The sequence below is a fragment of the Salvelinus alpinus genome, chromosome 19 (genome assembly GCF_045679555.1).
Source record: "Salvelinus alpinus chromosome 19, SLU_Salpinus.1, whole genome shotgun sequence".
NCBI classification, from domain to species: domain Eukaryota; kingdom Metazoa; phylum Chordata; class Actinopteri; order Salmoniformes; family Salmonidae; genus Salvelinus; species Salvelinus alpinus.
Genome location: NC_092104.1, coordinates 50,454,781 through 50,464,463, shown reverse-complemented (window position 1 = coordinate 50,464,463; position 9,683 = coordinate 50,454,781).

Sequence of the window (9,683 nt, the reverse complement as noted above, 5' to 3'; positions counted from 1 at the left end):
AATGGATTCCTGGCTACCTACAGATGGATACTAAGGCTGGATGTGGGAAGCTGGATAGAGCCCATCGCTCTCAAACATCATTACCCGGTCCCAACAAGTTTCCACGACCAGTGGTTATTAAGTTCCACAACTTCACCGAGATGCAGTGCATCACGGACGCGGCCTGATCTGACGGTATTCAGCGCCAAGGTCCAAGGGTCTTATTCTTCAATGACGACTCCACAGAGTACGAAGATGCAAGGCGTTTGATACGGTGACGGCTCGACTGAAGAGAATGAAGATGGACCTCGCACTGCTGTACCCAGCCACATTGAAGATTATTGTTAACGGAACGCCTAAGAAGCTTTACACACCTGAATAGGCTGCTGCGTTTATTGACTCTCTCAGGTAAATGAGTTTACGCTACGCTTTTGCAACATTAGATCACTTTATTCAAATCTGGTCACAAAGCAGTGATGTGAGTTCTCTAGTGCTCTTGTCCAGTAACATTTTGTATTTTTATATTTTTTCAGTAACTGCCACCATAGCTCAGACTGAGATCTGTGTGAATGTGTATTTGGTGCCCAGGCTTGGTCTTAGTTGGAGAGCCTCAATGTTATTTTATTCATTTTCATTTTCATATGTATACACGATGAGGCTTTATAGTGGTTATGTAGACTTAAGAGTCTACATTGGAGAGTTGAAATCCCCTGCATGTTAGCTAGCTAGTGGAACTTTTCATGTTTATTTTTCGAGTGTATAATAGTTTGTTTATGTTCGGTGAGAATGGGGAGAGTTCAACACATTGGGAAAGGTACCGCCCTATCTTCAGTCTGCATAGTGGTTGGTTGAAGTGCAATGGCAGGTAAGTGACTGTGTTTATGTGCATACAAGCACATGGAACATTAGAGGGAGTCATAATCCCATTGAAAGGAAAACAGATTATATATAAATTGATATTGCTCTGTTGAAAGAAACTCATTTGGATGACAAGGAGCATCTGAAATTGCAACAAGGGGGGTTTGGAAAAGTGTTTTCCTCAACATTTACATCCAGAAGTAGAGGTGTGGAAAATCTTGTGAAAAATAACCTACCACTTAAGGTGTTGAAATGTGTGAAAGATTAATTTGGTCATTTTGTTATAATTAAAGCTACTTTACAAAGGCAAAACATTTCCATAATGAATATTTACTTCCTCCCTGTCCACCCCCCTGATTTCCTCACTAAGGTATCTCTAGACTTCTCAGAATTGAACTCAGATAATGCTGTGGTTGGAGGAGATTTTAATTATTTATCAATGATTCAGTATCTCTCCCTTTGAAAGGCTTCCTAAGGCAAGTGCCTTGGGAGAGCAGTTAAAAGTACCCGGATCCAGCTGTTAAGTACTTTACACCACTGAATGCTATAGGGCCTTCAAACTCAACTCTGGACCTCGAAGCCAGTTCCACTGCTTGTTTTCATTGTTGCCCTCTAATCAGAAACTGATTTAGACCTGGGACAACAGGTGGGTACAAATAATTATCAGGTAGAACAGAAAACCAGCAGGCTCCGGACCTCGTTGGGTAAGAGTTGAATACCCCTGCTATAGGCTATTGGAACTGTGTGACTTTGGAAGAGTGGCTTCGTGAGCAATATTTTAATGTATTGCATTTTTTTACTTTATGGAATTGCTGTGAAGATTTGTTTCATGGTTGAATGCTTTGCATATTAGAACTTTCATTGTGGGGTAGATTGTGGTTTGAAAGCCGTGGAAAGTAGATTAATGTCGGGTAGGGATGAAACAGTCACCGGTTTCATGATAAACCACTGTAAATTTCCCGACTGTTAGTATTACTGTTTCAAATTTTAATAATCATTAAAACCGTGTTTGATTACCGTGGTTTGAAAACGTGCCTTAGGCATGCTGTAAGGAGGCATGATTACTGCAGATGTGGCCAGGGCAATAAATTGCAATGTCCATACTGTGAGACGCCTAAGACAGCGCTACAGGGAGGCAGGACAGCTGATCATCCTCGTAGTGGCAGACCACGTGTAACAACACCTGCATAGGATCGGTACATCCGAACATCACACCTGTGGAACAGGTACAGGATGGCAACAACAACTGCCCGAGTTACACCAGGAATGCACAATCTCTCCATCAGTGCTCACTGTCCGCAATAGGCTGAGAGAGGCTGGACTGAGGGCTTGTAGGTCTGTTGTAAGGCAGGTCCTCACCAGACATCACCGGCAACAACGTCGCCTATGGGCACAAACTCACCGTCGCTGGACCAGACAGGACTGGCAAAAAGTGCTCTTCACTGACGAGTCGCGGTTTTGTCTCACCAGGGGTGATGGTCGGATTCACGTTTACCGTCGAAGGAATGAGCGTTACACCGAGGCCAGTACTCTGGAGCGGGATCGATTTGGAGGTGGAGGGTCCATCATGGTCTGGGGCGGTGTGTCACAGCATCATCGGACTGAGCTTGTTGCAGGAAATCTCAATGCTGTGCGTTACAGGGAAGACATCCTCCTCCCTCATGTGGTACCCTTCCTGCAGGCTCATCCTGACATGACCCTCCAGCATGACAATGCCACCAGCCATACCGCTCATTCTGTGCCTGATTTCCTGCAAGACAGGAATGTCAGTTTTCTGCCATGGCCAGCGAAGAGCCCGGATCTCAATCTCATTGAGCACGTCTGGGAACTGTTGGATCGGAGGGTGAGGGCTAGGGCCATTCCCCCCAGAAATTTGCAGGTGCCTTGGTGGACGAGCGGGGTAACATCTCACAGCAAGAACTGGCAAATCTGGTGCAGCCCATGAGGAGGAGATGTACTGCAGTACTTAGCATCTGGTTTGGCCACCAGCTGCATTGACTGTTACTTTTGATTTTGACCCCACTCCCCTCCCTTGTTCACACATTAATTTATGTCTGTGGTACTTGTTCAGTTTGTCTCAGTTGTTGAATCTTATGTTCATACAAATATTTACACATATTACGTTTGCGAAAAACACAGTTGACTGAGAGGATGTTTATTTTTTGCTGAGTTTATATCTCAAATGTAAGCTGAAGCAAAAACACGCATTGGAAAAGGAGCAAGCCGAATTGCAAGCAAGGAAAGAAAAGTTGGCAATGGAACGGCAAAAAGGCCCGGTGACAGTCACACACACTCAAAGGGTTAAAACCTTAAACGTAAACACAGTTGTTCACACACACTTTTCATCATGCAGGAAGCTCTGACAGGGAGAAACCGTTTAGCAGCACCATTGACACTGGCCTAACACTCTGCAGAATGGAAGACGTGGTAAGGACAGAGATGTCCCTAGTGAACATAGGATGTAACAGCCAAACTGTATTGGCCTCCATTACTGAGACAGAAGGAACCAATGATGTATCCTTGGGCAAAGAACACCCTCCCGCTGACAGTGCCCTGGGAGTTCAAGGGTGCATTAAAAAGATGTGGGCAAGCAGTGTTGGTATCAGCAAAGAAATCTCTGATGTCAAGCAATGGAGTCAATGTAACAGAAGTCTGACAGACGCTGTTTTACTGAAACCCAAAGCTCAGAGCATTGGTCTAGTCTTCCTCACAGGAGAAGGAACGACCTAGACCTTCAGTCAAACTCAATTTCACCTCATTTCACACAGACATCCACGAAAACAAAAATAACCCACCTAAGCTGGTTAAGGAATGGGAAAATAACTCTGAACAAACCAGGACAAAGGAGTTCAATTGCTAAAGAGAAGCAGGAATGTGAATGTCAGAAGAGACAGCGCCACATACAAGTCAAACCCAAAGCAAAAACAAGGAAAGTCTTAGAATAAGAGAGAATGAAAGATGGAACAGGAAGTTAGAAGCAACCATCCTGTTACCAAAGAACACTTACTAGAACTAAGACTTGACTGGAAGACTTTAAGACACTGAACAACTACACGGCACACCAGTTTGTCTGTTCCTGTAAGAAACGACACTAGAGATGAGAAGCAGGTACGGGGAGTTGAACATTTAATGAACGGACATGGAACAAGACAGGAACAGCGTCAGAACAGGGGGAACAAAATGACATGACGACAATAATGCTGAAGCGGGGAAGAGAGCTGGGGAACAGACAGATATAGGGGAGGTAACAACACAGGTGATTGAGTCCAAGTGAGTCCAATGAATCGCTGATGCGTGTGACGAGCGAAGCAGGTGTGCGTAATGATGGTGGCAGGAGTACGTAATGATGGGTAGCTTGGCACCCTCGAGCGCCAGGGAGCAAGAGCGGGATCAGTCGTGACAGTACACCCCCCCCCCCGGGGCGCCACCCGGTGTCCCACCAGGGCGAGCTTGACGGACCGGCTGAGGTGTGGGCGCTGGACAAACCGGCCGGGGCGTAGGAGCCTGGCGAACCGTCCGGGGCGTGGGAGTCTGGCGAAATGGCTAAGGCACCCCCGGTTCCATCGGCAGCAGCCTCCGGATCCGACATCACCACCAACAGAAAAGCCAGCACTCCCCGATGCTTAATTTGGTGGCTTCAGCATTTTGTAACAACTGACACTGGAGATGAGAAGCAGGTACAGGGAGTTGAACAAGACAGGAACAGCGTCAGAACAGGGGGAACAAAACGACATGACGACAATAATGTTGAAGCGGGGAACAGAGCTGGGGAACAGACAGATATAGTGGAGGTAACAACACAGGTGATTGAGTCGCTGATCCACGTGACTAGGGAGGCAGGTGTGCGTAATGATGGAGGCAGGAGTGCGTAATGCTGAGTAGCCTGGCGCCCTTGAGCACCAGGAAGGGAGAGCGGGAGCAGGCATGACAGTTCCAGTCTTAACCTTTGTTTTTCCCTTTCCTTTCAGCTCAAGAACACACTTATACCGTGCACACGTTTTACATAAAGATCAATCATGCACATGTACACGAAGAGACACTCATGCACTCGTTCGTACATGAAGATCAATACATGCACTTGCATATGAAGAACTCACACAAACATTTTCTTTTGAGCTACTTATTAAAACTAAAGTTGTTTTATTGTTTAGCTTCATGCTGTCACAATGATGGGGTTGGTGTTTTAAGAGACATTTTGTATGTATAAAATAAAATATAGAATTGTTTGTTCTGGAGAAGCTGTTTATTTGCATGGAACATCCCTTTACTGCTGTTGTGACACCTGGTGGCCACCGTTTGGGTTTAGTTGTAGGACAGCATTTTAAGGGGTTATGGGTAAAGATGGTATCGTGGACCGAGCCGTACTGGAGTGGCCACTGTTCATAAAGATTGAGGCGAGGTGAAGGAAGCATGGAAATGTCAGAGATAGCCAGACTTGTAAATTGGGCCAAGGAACAGAAGTTGGGTTTTGGAGAAATGCCATCAGTGCATGCTCTGCAAGCAATGCAGTGGATGAAGGCGCGTCCAGAGCGGGGTGAACAGATAGACGTGGTTATGGACCGCGAGGAAGAAGAGTCTAGTGTAGTGGGAAGATGTGTGTTGAGGAAGAATGGCACCAGACATGATAAAGAAGAATCTGAACAAATAGGAGTGAAATCTTTGGAGAAAGTGGACCCTTGCCTTTTGATGGATCCATTTGTGGTTTCAGGGTGTGTGGGAAAGGAGTTTGGTGCAGTTGAATCAGTGACGGTAACTGTAGTGGACACGTGATGTTTGTTTCTTCTGACCTGAGGGAGCAGGCGTCATGTAACTTGGGTCAAGATCTGTTTCTTGCTTTGCTCTTAGGAACAGGGCACCATTGAATGGAGTGATTTCTAGGGTAGTGTGGAGGTGGAGTGATTGAAATGTAAAATTCCTGGTGTTTGTGACGCCCGCCGTTTGGTGCGACGCAGACCCGGGGGGGAGCGTGGTGAAACAGAGGTGTCACTGTTTTGTCTGGTAGAGTTTCTGACTCAAAAGGACTATGTCATGTTAGCATATATCAGTTATCCTGTTGGAGCTTTTGTGCAGACTCCACTGTTCTGTTTCAGGTGCAACGTTTATGCTCATGTTGCCGTAGTGTTTAGGGGGCAGATTCCAAGATGTGGGAAGTGTGCAGGAGGCCACTGGACAGAGGATTGTGTATAAAGTTGTGTGTGTCAACTGTAGGGGTGCCCATGTTGCTGGGGATTGAAAGTGTCCGGTGCAAGTGAGGCAGGTTGAAGTGGCCAGAGTCAGAGTTGTGCAGAAGGTGTCATATGCTGAGGCAGTTAAGAAAATAGAGGATGGATCAAGAGTGAAGGATCTTGAGAGGATTCCAGTGAGTAGTAGATTTGTGCCAGCACAGACGGATAGGGCAACGAGTGATTCAGTAAGGTTGGCTTCTTAGCGTGCATAGCAATGGTCATCAACTATACCGCAGAAATGGAATGTGTAATATAAAAAACTATACTGGATGAAATGTTGGGAACCATCAATTGTGCATGCACAATCCTGCTTTTGTCTATATGCTCATGAGCAGTTGGACATTTTTTTGGTGATTCATTTGGAGCAAGTGATTTCTCAGCCCCTTTTAGGCTCATACACACACCAGAAAAAAACAGTAATTGGACATCATTAGGAAGAGGAACCTGCTCAGAGACCAGGAGTGAGAGAGAGAGAGAGCACGACGTGGAAATGTTTCACTTTAATTCATTGTAAATACAAAAGCCCACAAAAAAGGCACACCACACTAGTAGGATACTGTTTTACAACAGGATCTGTGTACGTTTGGCAAAACTTAACATTACATAGGCATTACTCCAAGGTAGGGGAATAAGGTAACTGGGAAAAGTATGATTCCTGAAGAAAATGTGTCCTTGCTTTAGCTGTCTTAAAGAAATGTTATTGCCTTTAGAAAGCACACTAATTACATTGTAACATATGTAGCTATATAAAATGTTAAAGTTCTTACCAGTTTTTTCCAAGGAAAGTGGTATGTACTCAAAGTTAATTGCACTTTTGAAAAAATAAATCTTAAACTACATAGTTTAATTAACAACTCTTGTAGGCATAGTCTGGGTGCCCCTACAATCTAATAAGGAGTGTATCCTACAGGCCTATAACATATTATTCATATTTCCCAATATGACATACAGTGGGGAGAACAAGTATTTGATACACTGCCGATTTTGCAGGTTTTCCTACTTACAAAGCATGTAGACGTCTGTAATTTTTATCATAGGTACACTTCAACTGTGAGAGACGGAATCTAAAACAAAAATCCAGAAAATCACATTGTATGATTTTTAAGTAATTAATTTGCATTTTATTGCATGACATAAGTATTTGATCACCTACCAACCAGTAAGAATTCCGGCTCTTACAGACCTGTTAGTTTTTCTTTAAGAAGCCCTCCTGTTCTCCACTCATTACCTGTATTAACTGCACCTGTTTGAACTCGTTACCTGTATAAAAGACACCTGTCCACACACTCAATCAAACAGACTCCAACCTCTCCACAATGGCCAAGACCAGAGAGCTGTGTAAGTACATCAGGGATAAGATTGTAGACCTGCACAAGGCTGGGATGGGCTACAGGACAATAGGCAAGCAGCTTGGTGAGAAGGCAACAACTGTTGGCGCAATTATTAGAAAATGGAAGAAGTTCAAGATGACGGTCAATCACCCTCGGTCTGGGGCTCCATGCAAGATCTTACCTCGTGGGGCATCAATGATCATGAGGAAGGTGAGGGATCAGCCAAGAACTACACGGCAGGACCTGGTCAATGACCTGAAGAGAGCTGGGACCACAGCCTCAAAGAAAACCATTAGTAACACACTACGCCGTCATGGATTAAAATCCTGCAGCGCACGCAAGGTCCCCCTGCTCAAGCCAGCGCATGTCCAGGCCCGTCTGAAGTTTGCCAATGACCATCTGGATGATCCAGAGGAGGAATGGGAGAAGGTCATGTGGTCTGATGAGACAAAAATATAGCTTTTTGGTCTAAACTCCACTCGCCGTGTTTGGAGGAAGAAGAAGGATGAGTACAACCCCAAGAACACCATCCCAACCGTGAAGCATGGAGGTGGAAACATCATTCTTTGGGGATGCTTTTCTGCAAAGGGGACAGGACGACTGCACCGTATTGAGGGGAGGATGGATGGGGCCATGTATCGCGAGATCTTGGCCAACAACCTCCTTCCCTCAGTAAGAGCATTGAAGATGGGTCGTGGCTGGGTCTTCCAGCATGACAACAACCCAAAACACACAGCCAGGGCAACCAAGGAGTGGCTCCGTAAGAAGCATCTCAAGGTCCTGGAGTGGCCTAGCCAGTCTCCAGACCTGAACCCAATAGAAAATCTTTGGAGGGAACTGAAAGTCCGTATTGCCCAGCGACAGCCCCGAAACCTGAAGGATCTGGAGAAGGTCTGTATGGAGGAGTGGGCCAAAATCCCTGCTGCAGTGTGTGCAAACCTGGTCAAGAACTACAGGAAACGTATGATCTCTGTAATTGCAAACAAAGGTTTCTGTACCAAATATTAAGTTCTGCTTTTCTGATGTATCAAATACTTATGTCATACAATAAAATGCTAATTAATTACTTAAAAATCATACAATGTGATTTTCTGGATTTTTGTTTTAGATTCCGTCTCCCACAGTTGAAGTGTACCTATGATAAAAATTACAGACCTCTACATGCTTTGTAAGTAGGAAAACCTGCAAAATCAGCAGTGTATCAAATACTTGTTCTCCCCACTGTATATGTTTTAAGGGGAGCGAGATGTTCAGTGTCCGTGAAAACGGTAATAGCGCACTGACTGCTCTCAGGATTCCCCTCCGCTGAGATTGGATGACACCTCACCTCCCTGACGACTCCTTCCGTGAGAACTCCTCCCCACCCCATTGATAATCTGGGCTCCCAACATCCACTGTGAGGCAGCTGTTGAGGAGTTTCGGCAGCCCAAGGAACGGGTGTAGGGTGAAGTTGTCCTTTGACACCGATCTTGGGTCAGTTTAAGTGTTTTCTTGACTAATGTTTAGAGTAGGATTGGGGAGGGGAAGCCGATTCTAAATCTGTACCTAGGGAAACCCCCCCCCCCCCCCCAATCCACCCTTGACAGAGTGGACGAGGCTAGGGCCTCTATTTCTTGTCCTTATGAGACCAGTAGGTCACCCTCGTTGCTCAACTCGTGATGTTCTTAAGATGATATCCAGTGTACAAAACATTAGGAACACCTGCTCTTTCAATGAGACTGACCAGGTGAAAGCTATGATCCCACATTGATGTCTCTTGTTAAATCCACTTCAATCGGTGTAAATGAAGAGGAGGAGGCCGGTTAAAGAAGGATTCTGAAGCCGTGCTACATGGATTGTGTGTGTGCCATTCAGAGGGTTAATGGGGCAAGACAAAAGATGTAGGGGACAGGCGCACCGGCTTAAGTGTGTCAAGAACTGCAACGCTGCTGGTTTTCCCACGCTCAACAGTTTCCCATGTAAACTGTGTTAAGCGTTGGCGTCAACATGGGCCAGCATCCCTGTGGAATGCTTTCAACACTTTGTAGAGTCCATGCCCCAACGAATTGAGGCTGTTCTGAGAGCAAAAGGGGGTGCAACTCAATATTAGGAATGTTAAACAGTTACATTCTGGACTTGTGTTCCTTCCTGGTATAACTGAATGGTTGACTGAAGGGCTGTGGTCTAAGTGAGATCATATGAGAACCATGAGTGACACTTCTATTCTTGGTGGAACTGGTTTGGATGAAGGATTACACGTAGCCATTGTATTGCGTGCAAACATAGACCATTTCATAATTATATTTTGTTC